The 16803-nt window shown below is 40.2% G+C and overlaps 1 protein-coding gene across 11 annotated transcripts in view; it reads left to right on the top strand.

Annotated features, from left to right (window-relative positions):
* kmt2ca (lysine (K)-specific methyltransferase 2Ca) overlaps positions 1–16803 on the top strand; it is a 487395-nt gene that overhangs the window by 368227 nt on the left and 102365 nt on the right. The gene's annotated exons all lie outside the window — the stretch shown is intronic.

Below are 16803 nucleotides of genomic sequence, written 5' to 3' on the forward strand. Positions count from 1 at the left end.
GATAGCATAGTTACTCACCCCCTTCATGTCATTATTTAGTAGATGCACCTTTGGTAGCAATTACAGCCTTAGGTCTGTGTGGATAGATCTCCATCAGCTTTGCACAGCTGGACACTGCAATTTCCCCCATTCTTCTTTACAAAACTGCTCAAGTTGTCAGTTTGCATGGGGATTGTGAGTGAACAGCCCTTTTCAAGTCCAGCCACAAATTCTCAATTGGATTGAGGTCTGGACTCTGACTTGGCCTGTCCAGGGCATTAACTTTGTTGTTTTTAAGCTATTCCTGTGTAGCTTTGGCTCTTTGCTTGGGGTCATTTTCTTGCTAGAAAACAAATCTTCTCCCAAGTTGCAGTTTTCTTGCAGACTGCATCAGGTTTTCCTCCAGGATTTCCCTGCATTTTGCTGCATTCATTTCACCCTCTTTCTTCACAAGACTACCAGGGCCTGCTGCAGTGAAGCATCCCCACAGCATGATGCAGCCACTACCATACTTCACAGTAGGGATGGCGTGTTTTCGATGATGTGTGGTGTTTGGCTTACGCCAAACATAGCATTTAGTCTGATGGCCAAAAAGCTTAATTTTGGTTTGATCAGACCGTAGAACAACCTTCCAGCTGACTTCAGAGTCTCCCACATGCCTTCTGACAAACCCTAGCTGAGATTTCATGTGAGTATTTTTCAACAGTGGTTTTCTCTTTGCCACTCTCCCATAAAGCTGTGACTGGTGAAGCACCCGGGCAACAGTTGTTATATGTGCAGTCTTTCCCATCTCAGCCACTGAAGCTTATAATGTAACTCCTCCAGTGTTGTCACAGGTCTCTTGGTGGCCTCCCTTACTAGTCCACTTATTGCATGGTCACTCAGTTTTTGAGCATGGCCTACTCTAGGCAGATTTACAGCTGTGCCATATTCTTTCCATTTCTTAGTGATTGACTTAACTGTACTCCAAAGGATATTCAGTGACTTGGAAATTTTCTTGTATCCATCTCGAGCTCTTCAAAAACCTTTTTGTGGAGTTGCTTGGAGTGTTCTTTTGTCTTCATGGTGTAATTTTTGCCAGGATACTGACCCATCAGCAGTTGGACCGTCCAGATACAGGGTATTTCTACTATAATCAATTGAAGCACCTTGACTGCACACGGGTCTCCAAAAACAGATATTAATTTAACTAATTATGTGACTTCTAAAACCAATTGGCTGCACCAGTGATGATTTAGTGTGTCAAGTGAAAGGGGGTGAATACTTGTGCAATCAATTTTACGGTTTATATTTTTAATTAATTTAGATCACTTTGTAGAAATCTGTTTTCACTTTGTCACGAAAGAGTTTTTTTCTGTTGATGTGTCAAAAATAGCCAAATTAAATCCACTGTGATTCAATGTTACAAAACAATATAGCATGAAAACTTCCAAAGGGGGTGAATACTTTTAATAGGCACTGTATTTCTCACCAACTGCCAGTGGCAAAAATTACTGTTTTTTGAACACAAGCGCATGTGTAGCCCCCTGCTGAGCCTCAGGCTTGCTCAACTTGCTTTTGTCTAGGGGGAGCAGCCTTCAGCCCCACCAAAATGGGTAATCAAGTTTGTGTGGACGTTGTATGATGTACCCCAAATAACAGACAATACACCATATGCGATTAAATGATTACACTTTATAGATCGTACTGGAACTATGTAATTAATAGAGATAAAATATAAAAAGAAAGTAAAAGGCACCAAACTTATCAAAGTTCAACCACTTTATGTACAACAGTTGGAGCTCAAGTAACGGAGTCTTCTTTGCACCATTTGATCCCCTCCGACCACCTCGACCCGCCGCCTGGGACCAACCACGGTGGTCGACCAGACGCTCCACACGAGTCTGTCTTCATCTCCCCTCCTTGCCGAAGACCCTGGGCCTCGGACTCCCACTCGGGGTCTGTCCCGTCAGCCAGCTTACAGCATCGCATCTCCTCACTCTGTCCCCATCGCACCTCAACACCCGCGAAAACAATAGCTTACAGACACACTGGTAAAAATAACATCTATGTTATTTTATCAATAATATAACCCAAACAAGCAGAGAGAGGGAGAACTCCTTACATCGCAGTTATTATTACGGAAAAGCCATTTTAATTATAACATAACAAAGGAGCCATTTTGTTAGCCTTCGCAGCAACCTAAAAGAAGAAACCCCTTACACATGCAACTGGCACCGTTTGAAAACCGCTTGCTCTAGGCACGGTGGAGTATTCTAATAGCCACACAAGTTCATGTGCCTTGACGCTGGTTAGAAACCGTTTAGCAACAGTCTCCCATCCAAATTAAGTGACATAGTGTGCCAAATAAACAGAGGGAATCCTGGCTATTTTCTTGATTAGATTTTTTTTCTTTAAGGTTCTCCCAAATAAGCGGCTGCCCTGATTAACTGATGGCCCAATTAACTGAAATCCTTTGTATGGTATATTTCAAATTGACTGGGGACAATGAGACAAAATTTTTTTAGAAAAAATAACAGTATATTAGCATTGTAAACAAGAAACTGGGGGAACTCAGCAGGTCGGGCAGCATCCGTGGAAACGAACAGTCAGTGTTTCAGGCTGAGACCCGTCAGGACTTCGGACTCGGCCTGAAACATTGACTGTTCATTTTCGCGGATGCTGCCCAACCTGCTGAGTTCCTCCACCGTTTTGTGCATGTTGCTTTAACCCCAGCATCTGCAGAATATTTTGTGTAAACAAGAAACTGAGCAGTTCACACTATTCAATCTTATTCCTATATGTAATACCTCTCTCCCTCAATCCCCTCACTCCAGCCTTTTTCCAAATCCTTTGCCCCTCTGTATCTGGGACACATTCAGTGGCCACTTTATTGGGTAAACATATATACTTGTTGGTTAATGCAAAATGCCTGATCAATCATGCAGCAGCAACTCAATACATTAAAGCATGCAGACATGGCCAAGAGGTTCAGTTGTGATTCAGATTAAATATAAGAATGGGGAAAAATTTGATCTAAATGACTTTGACCATAGGATGATCGTTGGTGCCAGACAGTGTGGTTTGAGTTTCTCAAACTGCTGATGATCTGGATTTTTCCACATACAGCAGTCTCTAGCATTTACAGAGAATAGTGTAATTAACAAGAAACATCCAGTCAGTGGCAGTTCTGTGGGTGAAAATGCCTTGTTAATGAGAGGGGTCAGAGGAGAATGGCCAGACTGGTTCAAGCTGATAGGAATGTGACAGTAACTCAAATAACTGCATGTTACAACAGTAGTGTGCAGAAGAACATCTCTAAATGAACAACATGCTGTACCTTGAAGTGGATGTACTACAGCAGCAGACGACCACAAATAATCATTCACTGGGCACTTTGCTAGGTATCTCCTGTACTTAATAAAATGCCCACTGGGTAGATTTACTGCTGTAATTACTTTTGGTAACTCCATTCTTCCACCCTTTGTTTCATGTTTTCCTCAAACTCCATTTAAAAAATAATGGAGCTTGAGGGAAACTTGAAAAATGTGTGGAATGGAACAATAAAGTCATGTGTAGAATAAAGTCATTCCTAACCCACATAGTGCTATTGAACTACTTTCAAGACTTTGACCCAGGAACATTGAAGGAAGTTTACAGTGTAATGGTGTGTGACTTGGAGAAGAACTTGCACCTGTTTCCCTTCTCCTCCTGGCATTAGATGCTGCAGGTTTAGGTGGTGATTTTGGCAAGTAGATAAAAGTGTGCTTTGTAAATGGTGAGCCCAGCTGGTAGAGGGTGGAATGCAAATCCAAAGGGCTGTGCTGTGCATGGTATTCAACATTGAATGTTGAATAAACAACCTCTTGAATGTTCTCCAACTGTACTTGGAGGCAAATGGAGAATATTCCATCAAACTCTTGACTTGCCTTAAGGGAGATACAAAAGCTTTGGAAGTCAGGAGGCAAGAGGCTTGCTGCAGCACATTTAGCCCTGATTTCACAGCATTTTTATGGCTGTTCCAGTTAAAATTTAAGGCATTTAAGTCCCTTGTGATATTAGTTAAGTGAAATCTGCAAATGAGAATACTGTTGAATTACTTGGAGTGGTTGGGGTAGTTACCTAATTGCTACTTGAGCCTGTGCCTAAACATAGTGCAGGCCTTGTTGGATTGCCTAGCATTTGATGATTCGCAGTCATAAGTGAATGACATCACTTCTGACCTTTCTGACGAAGGGAATGTTACTTATAAAGCAGCTGAAGAGGACTGGACCTTACCACTGAAGGCATTTTGCAGAGGTCAACTTGGGTTCAGATGATTGCTGTTCAGTAGATCCATATGGGAGAGTACAGAGAAAGTTTACAAGGATGTTGCTAGGACCTTAGAACCTGAGCTATAGGAATAGACTTTACTCCCTGGAGCAGAGGCAAATGAGGGGAAATCTGAAAGAGGTATACAAAATAGAGGGATACCAGATGGAGATTAATGCAAGTTGGCTTTTTCCACTGAGGTTGGGTGAGACTAGAACTAATAGTTAAGAGTAAAAAGTAAAATATTTAAGGAGAACTTGAGTTGGAATTTTACTCACAGGGTTGTCAGAGTGTGGAACGAGCTGCCAACGGAGGTGGTAAATATTGGTTCAATTTCAGTATTGAAGAGACATTTGGATAAGTATATGGACAGGAGGGGTATGGAGGGCTGTGGTCCAGATGCAGGTCGATAGGAGAGCAGATTAATGGTTTGGCATGGATTCGATTTGGCGCTGATTCTGTGCTGCAGTGCACTGAGATCCAACATTTTATAGAAGGATGGAGTATAAGAACAAGGAAGTTGTAATGAACTTTTATCAATGCTGTGGTTCAACCACAACTGAAATATTTAGAAAAGTGTATGAAATTTACTGAAATTATTGCAGTGGTGAGGGGCTTTTGTGGATAGAAGGAAGAAGGTGAGGTTATTCTTCTTGCAATAGTTTGCATGGGGATGTGATGGGGTGCTTCAAATCGTGAATTAGAAAGAAACTGCTGCCGGTAATGGAAGATCCTGAATCGTAAAAGAACCAAAGTGATATGAAAATCTCTTTATTTGGTGTGCATTTAGGGTGTGTTATACTCTATGAAGGGTAGCAGTACAAACAGATTTAATTGTAGTATTCACAAAAGAGCTGGATAAACAATATCTGAAAAAGGAGAATCTGAAAAAGGAGAATTTGCAGGACAAGGTGCAGGAGTCAGATTAGTTATATTGTTCATGCACGATGTCTGTCCAGACTCAAAGCCACTTTTTTAATATATCCTTGAAATTATTGAAACAAGTTCAGCAGAACTTCCTTTGGGAAGGCTGTGCTTCACTTTATTTGTAGAATTCATTCTGAGAAATATATGATTATATGCAAACTGTACAGAGTTATTTAAAGATTGCAATAAATCTATCCCGAGTAACTTATCAAACAGGGTGAAAATAATTTTTTCAGAATATTGATTGTTGTTTCATAGCCATACTGTAACTGCCCTTATTTTGGCATGGATTCGTTTGATCTCTGAGGGTGTTGGATTCTGGTGTTTAAATCCAAGGTTCTTTTAGAAGTCAGGAATGAAGCATAAAACCTGTTAGCTTCATGGTCATCTTATTAAGAGTTGATAGAGCAAAGAGAAGAGGAACAGGACAGTGACACGGGAGTCTTACAACTTGAGAGCTACTAAAGCAGCTACTTTTATACCCAAAGATGAAGAAAAGTCCATAGATAACAATAATTTGATGAGAAAATACTTCTTTAATACTGCAGTAAAATTAACCAATGAGAAAACACTTATTCACTTAATGAAGTACAGCGAAGCTTTCAGAATTATACTTTGTATAGCCACTGGGGGCATATTTAAATGTTATGCTTGTAAAGGTTACTTAAAATACAAGCAGATAAACAATTTTTAAACTGCAAAGAAAATAACAATTAAAATTGAACAGTTGGATCCGTCAATTCACCCCCGCCACCTTTGATTCTAAATCACACATCTAGAATCATTACATCTGACAATTCAGAGGCATCTGTGTGTAACATCAAAAGAGCTACTTAGATTATGAAATATTATGGGTATATATTCTTCAAAGTAGTCATAAGATTATGTCATATTTCAGCAGGTTAGAGTGGCACACTTATGCAAGTTTGAACTATTCTGTTAATGATCACCTTTTAAACAAGTAAAAAATATGTAAATTATGATAAGGCCTATTAGTATGAATATTATGACTAGTAATATTGAGTAACTCTGGCTTCTGAGACTTGAATGGGTCTGATCAAAAAAAAAATCATCCATCAGAATTATGTATTTTAGCTGCTTTTTTACAAATATGATCAACTAAATTAGTTGTATCTTCAGGCTCATCAGGTATCTGAGTGCAGCACTCCTTGCCCATAATATGCCCCCCCCCAACTGCTAAGTGAAGATTTAATGTCATACGATTTTGGAGAATCATTCTGAGCATGGCAACTATTTCTGTGGTTAATTTTCCCAAGGCTTCAGCAGTGATATTGTTTACCCCATCTAAGGCTGTGACAACATTTTTAATCTCTCTTGTACTCCTTGCAACACCATAAACTGAGAATAAAATTAATGCAAAACTCCTGGACTCAGGAGGTAAAGGTAAGGTGTGTATATGTATCATGCCAAGAAAAACTTACCCGAAACAACAAATTTCTAACTACAAACACGCTGAAGTCTGCAGATTCCAGAAATCCAAAGCTGTGCACACAAAATGATGGAGGAACTCAGCAGGTCAGGGAGCATCAAAGGAAAAGAGTAAACAGTCAATGTTTGGAGCAGAGACCTTTCTTCAGCATTGGAAAGGAAGGGGGAAGATGTCTGAATGAAAAGGTGGGGATGGGGGGGAAGGAAGAGGCTAGATGGAAGGTGATGGTTGAAGCCAAGTGGGTGGGAAAGGTCAAAGGCAGGAGAAGAAAGAATCTGATAGAAGAGAGTGAACAGTAGGAGGGAAGGGACCAGGGGGAAGTAATAGACAGGTGAGAAGAAGTGAAAGATCAGAGTGGGGAATAGGGGAAGGGGGGGAATTTATTCACCGGAAGGAGAAATCGATGTTAATGTCATCAAGTTGGAGGGTACCCAGACGGAATATAAGGTGTTGGTCCTCCACCCTGAGGGTGGCCTCATCTTGTCACAAGAGGGGGGTGTGGACCGACAAATCGGAATGGGCATCAGAATTAAAATGTTTGGCCGCTGGCTTATGGTGAATGGTGTGGAGGTGCTCCACAAAATTGTCCTCCAATTTATGACAGGTCTCACCAATGTAGAGGAGGCTGCATTGAGAGTACCAGCCGCAATAGATGACACAGCAGTTTCAGATTCCCAACTACTTGCGTGGAAGAGAGGTGTGCGCTCCATTTCTGCACATAAAGTGCATATTGTTCCATGAACTTAGACGATTTATAATTACTTGCCAGAAGCTTTGTTGAATTGTAATATTTTTCAAATTGTCAATAAAAATTCCTGAATCATTACCCCATTTAGGACATTGTAGAGTGTAATTGCATAAACTAGTGAAATGGTACCTTCTGAACTCAAGCAAAAAGTAGCTTTTCTAGTAAACACATGAAAAGATCTAAGAGCTTTGTTGTGAACATTAGATTTCCCAGGATGAGTCATGATATGATATTTCCTAAATCATGCTGAATATATTTACATAATTGATTCAGTTTATGACGATATAGATTGATACTTTATTGATCCCAAAGGAAATTATAGTGTCACAGTAGCATTACAAGTGCACAGATATACAATATTAGAAGAAAGTAAGGAGAATTTAAAGAAAGTTACTTTAAACAGTCCAACAGAAGTGGGTCATCATTTCCCTGGCTATAGGTTGACTCATTATAGAGCTTTATGGCGGAGGGCAAGAATGACCTCATATAGCGCTCTTCGGAGCAGTGGAGTTGTCTTAGTCTATTACTAAAAATGCTCTGGAGTTCAGCCAAGGTAGCATGCAGAGGGTGAGAAATAATGGCCAGAATTGCCAGGATTTTCTGTAGGGTCCTTTGTTCTACCTCAGCATCTAGTGTGTCCAGTTTGTCTCCTATAACAGAGCCAACCTTTCTAATCAGTTTATTGAGCCTGTTGGCATCACTTGTGTTGATGCCATTGTGCTAGTATACCACTGCATAGAAGATTGTACTGGCAGAAACAGACTGATAGAACGTGAGGGAGAGGCATACTCCATAGGACCTCAGTCTCCTCAGAAAGCAGAGGTGACTCTGGCCCTTGTACACAGCCTCTGTGTTGGTGCTGCACTGAAGTCTCTCTTCCATTTGCACTCCCAGGTACTTGTAGATCCTCACCATATTCATATCCTTACCATCAATAGTAACAGGGAGCAGTGCAGGCTTAGTCTTCCTACAATCCATCACCATCTCCTTTGTCTTACTGATGTTGAGCTGCAGATGAGTCATCTTCAACAGAGTCCTCCACAAGAGCCCTGTATTCATCCTCCTGTCATCCCTTTATACACGCAACTATTGCTGAGTCATCAGAGAATCTCTGCAGATGACAATGTTGTACCTAAAGTTTGAGGTATACAGGGTAAATGGGAAGGGAGCCAATACAGGCCCTGTAGGGCCCCAGTGCTGCTTATAGCCATGTCTGACACACAGCTCTGAAGCTGCATAAACTGGTCTGCCAGTGAGGTAGTCCATTATCCAAGATACATTGGAAGTGCCAGCCGGCACTGAATGGACCTTTTTCACCAGCAATGAGGGCTGTATGATACTTGAGAAATCAAAAAAAAACATGATCCTCACAGTGCTGCCTTGCTTATCCAAATAGGAGTCGGCTCTGTTCAGCGAGGGAGGAGGGGAGGCATTGGTGCTGAGGGAGCATTCAGTCCCTCAGCACCTGGGGGTGGGTGTGAACAGGAGAGCAATTGTCAAACCTATGGAAAATTGGCTTAACTCATTAGCACATTCACGGCTTCACTCTGAGGCTCTGCAGCTAGGTTGATTGAAGTCAGTGATGTTCTTCATGCCTCTCCATGCCTCCTGTGTGCTGCTCTGCCCAAGGTTGTTCTGTGGCTCTCTCCTGTATTCCTCTTTAGTCACCTTGGTCTACTCATGTAGCTCCCTTTGCACACATTTCAATTTCTCCATCTCCTGACCTAAAGATTCTCTGCAACACTCACAACACGCTGGAGGAACTCAGCAGGTCGGGCAGCAACGGTGGAAACGATGAGTTGACGTTTTGGGCTGGAACCCTTCGTCAGGACTGTAGAGGGAAGGGGCAGAGGCCCTATGAGATTCTCTTTTTGTGGTTGAGAAGAGCCTTCAAATCAATTGTTTGTTGTCAATGGTTTGTTGTTAGGGAAGCAGCAAACAGTCCTTGATGGTATCACAGTATCCGCACAGAAGTTGTGCGGAGCATGACCGTTGTATATTTATGTCTCCATTGGGAATAATGAATCAAAGGCATAATATCAATATTGCCATTGCTGGAATGTTTAATAAACAGGGTGCATGTTGTTCTGGTGTGAATATTTTGAAGTGTGTGGTTTATATTAATATACCCTGCAGCTAGTCGTTGACAGCTAATTCATGTGATACTCGCAAGTATACATTATGAGTCATCTCAACTGGCACATGAGTAGGAAAAATTGGCAAAAATATATTAGAATGGACTTCATAATGTCCAGTAGTTGTCAACTTTCTTTAAGTCTTCTGGCTGGTCAGTGATTTGCTCACTGTAGCCCAGCAGCGTTGGCTCTGTGAGCAAGAGGTTGCTGGCATATTAACCACAACACTCATTATCTTCATCGGTTACCACTTCAGCTTGTTAGCTGTGGCTAGCATGTATCCACTTAATTTTACATTCTACTTTCACCACTGAGTTCGTGATTAATTAGCTAGAAATCAGGGTGTGACCTGCACCTGTGGGAGAGGACAGAAAGCCACTCCCCTTCCCTTTCTTCCACAGCCTTCTATCGGATTCCCCTTTCTCCAACCCTTTATCTCTTTCATCACTTAATTTACTTCTTTACTTCAACCCTCCCCCTCTCCTGGTTTCACCTATCACTTACTACCTTGTACTTCTTCCTCCGCTCCCCCCGCCCTTTGTAATCTGACCTCATCTTTTTTCTGCAGTCCTGATGAAGGATATCTGCTGGAAACATCAAATGTTTACTCTTTTCCATGGATGTTGCGTGGCCTGCTGAGTTCTTTTTCCAATATTTTTATTAGTTTCTACATAGAAGAATACAGAGTACAAGAAAGTATATATAAAAGGCCAAAAAAGATTTTTAAAACTACTAGTTACATTATATCTATTCATAATAACAATATCATTAGGCCGTATTCATGTAGTTTAGTCTAGTTACCTTGAAATATACTAATTTATTACAAAAAAAGTCTAACCCCTACCAAGACCGAAGCTGTTTATTAAGGAGAATAAAAGGTAAAATACCTTCGCATATAATAGAAATTAATAAAAGCCACCATCTGAATTTAAACAACATATTGAAGGTTTTGAAAGTTTTGAAAATAATTCAGAGAAGGTCCCCACAATGCTTGAAAGTCTTGACGAGATTTAGAAATTGAACAATGAATCTTCTCTAAATCTAAGCATGACACAACGTCACATAACCATTGAGCATGAGTAAGAAGAAAAACATCTTTCCATTTAAACAAAAATGCCCTCCTAGCTATAAGACAGCTAAAGGCCAAAATATGTAAATCAGATGTCTTCAGCTTGATATCTTGTCCTGCAACAATACCGAATAGGGCCGTCAGATTAGGCTTAAAATTGATTTTGAGAAGTAATGAAAAAGTTTGAAAAACTTCCCTCTAATATTTTTCAAGACTCGGACAGGTCCAAAACATATGAATTAATGAAGCTTCTCCATTATTACATCTGTCACAGTAGGGAGATATATCCGAATAAAAACGAGAAAGCTTATCTTTGGTCATATGGACTCTATGTACCACCTTAAATTGTATGAGGGAATGGGGAGCACATAGCAATGAAGTATTAACCAGTTTAAAAATTTCATTCCAAGTTTCCTCAGATATTGATGTCTGTAAATCTTGTTCCCAGAGAGTCTTAATTTTGTCTAAAGGAAAATTCCTCATCTCCAGTAACACATCATAAATATTAGATATTGAACCATTATGAAAAGGTGTCAAATTAAAAATTACATCTAGTAAGTTCTTATCTGAGCTTATAGGAAATGTGCCTAATTGAGATCTTAGAAAGTCTGTGATTTGTAGATATCTAAAAAAGTGAGTTTTGGGTAGACTGGCCTGCTGAGTTCCTCCAGCATTTTGTGTGTGTTGCCTGAATTTCCAGCATCAGCAGATTTTCTCTTTTTGATGATCCCCATTGAGGATATTCCTCATTCAGAGTTTTTACTCTGTGTATGGCAGTGGTTTTGTTTGCTGATGTAATTTCTACCCATCATGAAAACTTGTCCACTTTTACCAGTACATCTCGGTATCCTTGACACTTAGGGTAAAGAAGTGTAGTCCACTTGTAAGTGTAAAAATGGACCAGGTGGGGTAGGAGTACTTAATTGTGTTTTCTGGCATGTTATGCACCATTCAAAAGTTTGTTAAGCTTGTGCCCTGAACTATGGGTTCCACCACCTTTAAGAGAATCTGCCATCATCTTCTGTGCTCCAGTATGGAGTGTATTTGCTGTGCCACCTAAGGAATCAACATGGGCTACTAGTCTATGATTTGTGTCACATCTCCATACTCCACTACTGTTTAACTTCTGACCATTCTCCACCCAGAACCACATTTCCTGGGTTAGAGCACTGAACTTGCATCTCTTGGATATCTTGTATGCTCATCGGCAATATGGAGTTCAGCTTTGTTTCCATAATTCCAGCTGTCAGGTTCACTGTATATGTTCTTGATACTTCTTTTACTCCTTCCCATGTTGCCTTAATTTTTGCAATTTCATTTGTGAGTGCATTTCCACGGCTTTCCATTGTAGTCATTATGGAGTAACTTTTACATTTGCATATGGCAACTTCTGGCAGTCGTTGTTTTACATCCGTAAGTTCTTGCACTAGTTGGCCATTCTTGATTGGGGTTCCTGTAGCTGTAAGAAATCCTCTTTCCAAAAGAGTTTCCAAAATCATGAACAACTCCGAAAGCGTCTCGAGAATCAGTGTAGACATTAGCTGATCTTCCTTCTGCTGACTCACAGGCTTCAAACCAAGCTTTTAGTTCTGCCTGTTTCACAGGTATCAGGACCATGCTTCGCAATGCAAGAATTTCAATTTCAGAAACAACCGCCCATCCAGTCATTCGAATTCTTCTCTTAATCATTGAGGAGTCATCAATGTATAGAATTAGATCTTTACCAGAATAATAACCAACAGGATGCTATCAATCTCCATGTTTTTTTAAATAAGATTGCCATGCTGTAAGATGTTTCTTGTTGACCTACAGAGTAAACAAGAGGGATGTAAATGTAGTACACAGTCAGTTTTTAAGTTTGAAACACTTTCAGTTGTTTTTCATTTGAAGTGGAAAAGTTGTCTGAGTACTTATCATCCTTCAGCATATTGTTGAGTGGTTGAACAGTAGTTGATGGATCTGCCACTAGCTTGTCAATACATTAACAATGATTTAATCTTCAGTCCTGTGTGTATTCATTCCCTTGGTCTTTATTGGAGCAAGCTGTGACATTACTTGTCATTTTTATTGTTCCATCATTGTCATCCTCACTTGAGACGTTAATGGCTGTTGTAGAATCTATGTCATGTCCATTCTGTAATGCTTTGGAGTTCAGGTGGTGCTGCTGTCTTGGAGGACTGTTTGATGTGGGCTGTTATTCTCTAGAGTTTGGTTGGTGCTGCTGTATACGGAGTCTTGTTTGAAGTGAGCTGTAATTCCTCAGATGGAGCTTCAGAAATAGATGTTTCCCTGGGGGGAGCGCCAGCAGTAGTGTCACTAGCAGAGCCACCGATTTGAATTCGTGGCTGCTTAATTCACCTTAACTTTGCACATTGCACATTGATTGTTCATTGATTGCACATGTTGTTCATTTGCTTATTTGGTTAATGAATATATTTGCTCTTTAGACTTTTTACTGTCTCTATCATCCCGTTTTTGTATGTTATCACAAGTTTCATGCTTCTTTTGATTACTCATCCTGTTGACTCTTTCAGTCGCTCACACATTCAATCAAACTGACCACAGTCTTATCTCTAAATCAGTAAATAGTGTAGCAGATATTTTTCATTTGGACTTTTTCATCAACTTTATCAAACTTAAATGTTTCATTTAGGTAAGAGCTCTTAGTAAGTTTAATGACTTTGGCCATTGTTGTGAGATCAATTTTAACTTGTACATTTCTTATTACTTAGGCAATCTCAAATTTTTAATAGATTGCAGCTGAAATTTTAGTATATTGTTCTGCAACCCAGTTTAGTTCTTTTTCCCCAAGCTCAGCTAGCTTGCACGTACTTAAGTTTTCTCTACTTGACTCTACTTAATAATTTTCATCTGTGCTCTGCTGTTTGTGGGAATCTAATTTTTGACGCTCCAGCAGCTTGTGCGTTTAATTAGCGCTTTACCAGTTTGCATGTGGCTCTCTAACGGGTCGCTGCTCTTTTTATAGATCTGTTTTTTTAAACTGGCAATGCAACAGTTCTTAATCCTAACTCCTATCTTATGATGTAGAAACCAGAACTAGCTTTCTCTTTGACAATTTGGAACATAAAGAGGAAGTCTTGCCCCTTTTGTGTAATAAAATTTTCACCTTTTGAGGGATTCCTCCAAGCTCTAAGTCATCCTGCCAATGATGCCAATTTGTGAATTCTTGGTGTTCAAATCCAAGGTTCTTTTTGAAGTGGGGAATGAGACTTAAAACTAGTTCTTCAAGATTGGTTTATTATGAGTTGATATAACAAAGAGAACACTGACGGGGGTCTTCCTAGTTGAATAAGAGAGGAACTAAAGATGGTGCCTAGAATAAAACAGCTATTTTTTATACCTAAAGATAAGGAAAATTCCATAGATAACAATAAACCAATTAGAAAATACTTCTTTAGTACTCCAGTAAAATTAACCAATGGGAAAACATTTATTTACTTAATGAAGTGCTGGGAAGCCTTCAAAGTTATACTTTGTGTAGCCTCTAGAGGCATATTAACTGTTATGCATATAAAGGCTACTTAAAATGCAAGCAGATAATTGTTAAACTGCAACAAAAATAAAATTAAACAGTTGGATTAGAGGTTGCTTGTAAATTAGTCATAGTCATACTTTATTGAATTTGAGATATGGCAGATTTTTTAACAGACTTAGAAAATCGCAAGGACTTGATAATAGGTGGGGTAGAGAAATATGGAAAATGTATTCTGGTGTTAAAACTAAAGAAGCAAAATGCTCAGGTGAACCCTCATTATTTAATTTTCAGACATAAAGCAACAAATGAAGCTGATAACGAAGAACTTGTCTAAAATACAATTGGATTTATATGTACAAAAAATAGAATTCTTGCTTCTGCCCGCTGATTTCATGTCCGCAGACTTGGACTCTATTTTATCCCCTTTGGTTCAATCCCTTCCCACCTACGTCCGTGACACCTCACATACTCTTAATCTCTTCAACAGCTTTTAATTCCCTGGTTCTGAATGTCTCATCTGGATGCCAGCCCAAAATACTTCTATCTCCACTCAAGAAGACCTTAAAGCATTCTGCTTCTTTCTTGACTACAGACCCAGTTTCCCTCCACCACCACTCCTCTCCATCTGGTGGAATTGGTCTTCTTACTCAATAATGTCTCTTATGGCTCCTCCCACTTACACCAAACTCATGGGGTTGCCATGGACACCCACATGGGCCCCAGCTATGCCTGCCTTTTTGTTGGCTATGTGGAATAGTCTGTGCTCTCTAACTCTTTCTGTGCTACATTGGCAACTGCATTGGTGCAGCTTTATGCACCAATGCTGAGCTTGTCAATTTCCTTAAGTTTGCCTCCAACTTCTACCCTGCCCTTAAATTCTCTTGATAAAGTTCTGACACCTCTCTCCCCTTTCTTGATCTATCTCTATCTAGCTCTGGGGATGGTTCCCAGGATGAGGCTTTCTTTTCTAAAACATCAAAAATATCCTTTTACTTCAAAGAACAGGTTTTCCCTTCAATTATTGATGCTGCCCTCACCTGCATCTCCTCCATTTCCCAGACATCTGCCCCCACCCCGTCTTCCCACCTCTTTAACAAGATAGAGTTCCTCTTGACCTTACCTACCACCCCATGAGCCTCCACATTCAGCACATTATTCTAAGCAATTTCTGCCATCCTCAACAGGATCCCACCACCAAACACATCTTTACCTCCCCCTTACTCTCCTCCTTCTGGAGGGATGACCCTCTCTGTGGTTGCCTTGTCCATTTATCCCTCCCCACAAATCTCCCCCTTGACACTTAATCACTGCAAGTAGAAGAAGTGCTATATCTGCCCATTCACCACCTCCCTCACCTTCACTCAGGGCTCCAAACAGTCCGTTCAGATGAGGCAGCACTTCATCTGCATATTTGTTGGGGTCATCTACTCTATGCATCCTCCCCTACATTGGTGAGACATTACGTAGATTGGGGGACCACTTCATTGAGCTCCTTTGCTCTATCTGCAACAAACAGGATGTTCCAGTGGCTAACAATTTTAATTCCAATCCCCACTCCAGTTTAAACATGTCGGTTCTACTGCTACGATGAGGCCACTTTCGGGTTAGAGGAGAAACACCTCACATTCCATCTAGGTAGCCTCCAACCTGATGGAATGAATATCGATTTCTGGAACTTCAAGTCATTTTTTCCTCCTCCCCTCTACCCTCTTCTTCCATTCTGCACTCTGGCTCTCCTCTTACCTCTTCTCTTCTCAACTCCTGCAGACCAGCTTCTCCTGGTGCTCCTACTCCTTCCCTTTCTCCAATGGTCTACCATTTTTTATCAGAATCCTTCTTGTTCAGCCTTTTACCTTTTCCACCTATCACCTCCCAGTTTCTCATTTCATCTGCTCCTCTTCTCCCCGCCCCCCCCACCCCTCCAACCTTCTTATTCTGGTTTCTTCCCCCTTCCTTTCCAGTCCTGATGAAGGGTCTTGGCCTAAAAGCTCACTTATTTATTTCCATAGATACTGCCTGACTTGCTGAGTTCTACTAGCATTTTGTGTGTGTTACTCTAGATTTCCAGCATCTGCAGAATCTCTTGTGTTTATTTTATAGCATAGTTGATAAAAACAGCATTGGGCGAGATGGGTTTACAACTATCAGAATCAAACCTAAATGAACCCCAAGATTACAGAGATTTATGATTAAGATATAGAAGAATGCAGTACTGCACCTAATCTGTTCAGGTCACTGAGTCTCCTTTTGAAGAATGACTCTGTCAATCCCAAAACCACTGCTCTTTATGTATATCTCTGTTTTTATTGAATGTTTATCCATTTTCATTTGTAAAGCTACTGTTCAATCCATTTCCTCTTGCCTATGAAGTAATGCATTCAGATCCCACCCAAGTATAAAAGTAAAACAGTCTTCTCAGGTACTTCTCAGCAGGTTACCTTAATGGTATTGAAACAGTAAAAAAGGTGGGTAAACTTTAGAGAATAAGAATTAATAAAGCATAAATAGTTTCTTTAGGTGCTGTGAGATCTGTCAATTCTGTGCTTTAGATATTTTTGAAGTTGAATCCTTAAATATTTGCTTGGAAAAATAGTGTATTGAAGGTGACGTGAGTGATAACTAAATTAAACTAGGGGTGAGCATTTGAAGAAATATAGTGGTGTATTCTAGAGGCATGAATTTACAGCACAAGCTTGAATCAGTGTTTAT

The sequence above is a fragment of the Mobula birostris genome, chromosome 3, assembly GCF_030028105.1.
Source record: "Mobula birostris isolate sMobBir1 chromosome 3, sMobBir1.hap1, whole genome shotgun sequence".
Taxonomy (NCBI): domain Eukaryota; kingdom Metazoa; phylum Chordata; class Chondrichthyes; order Myliobatiformes; family Myliobatidae; genus Mobula; species Mobula birostris.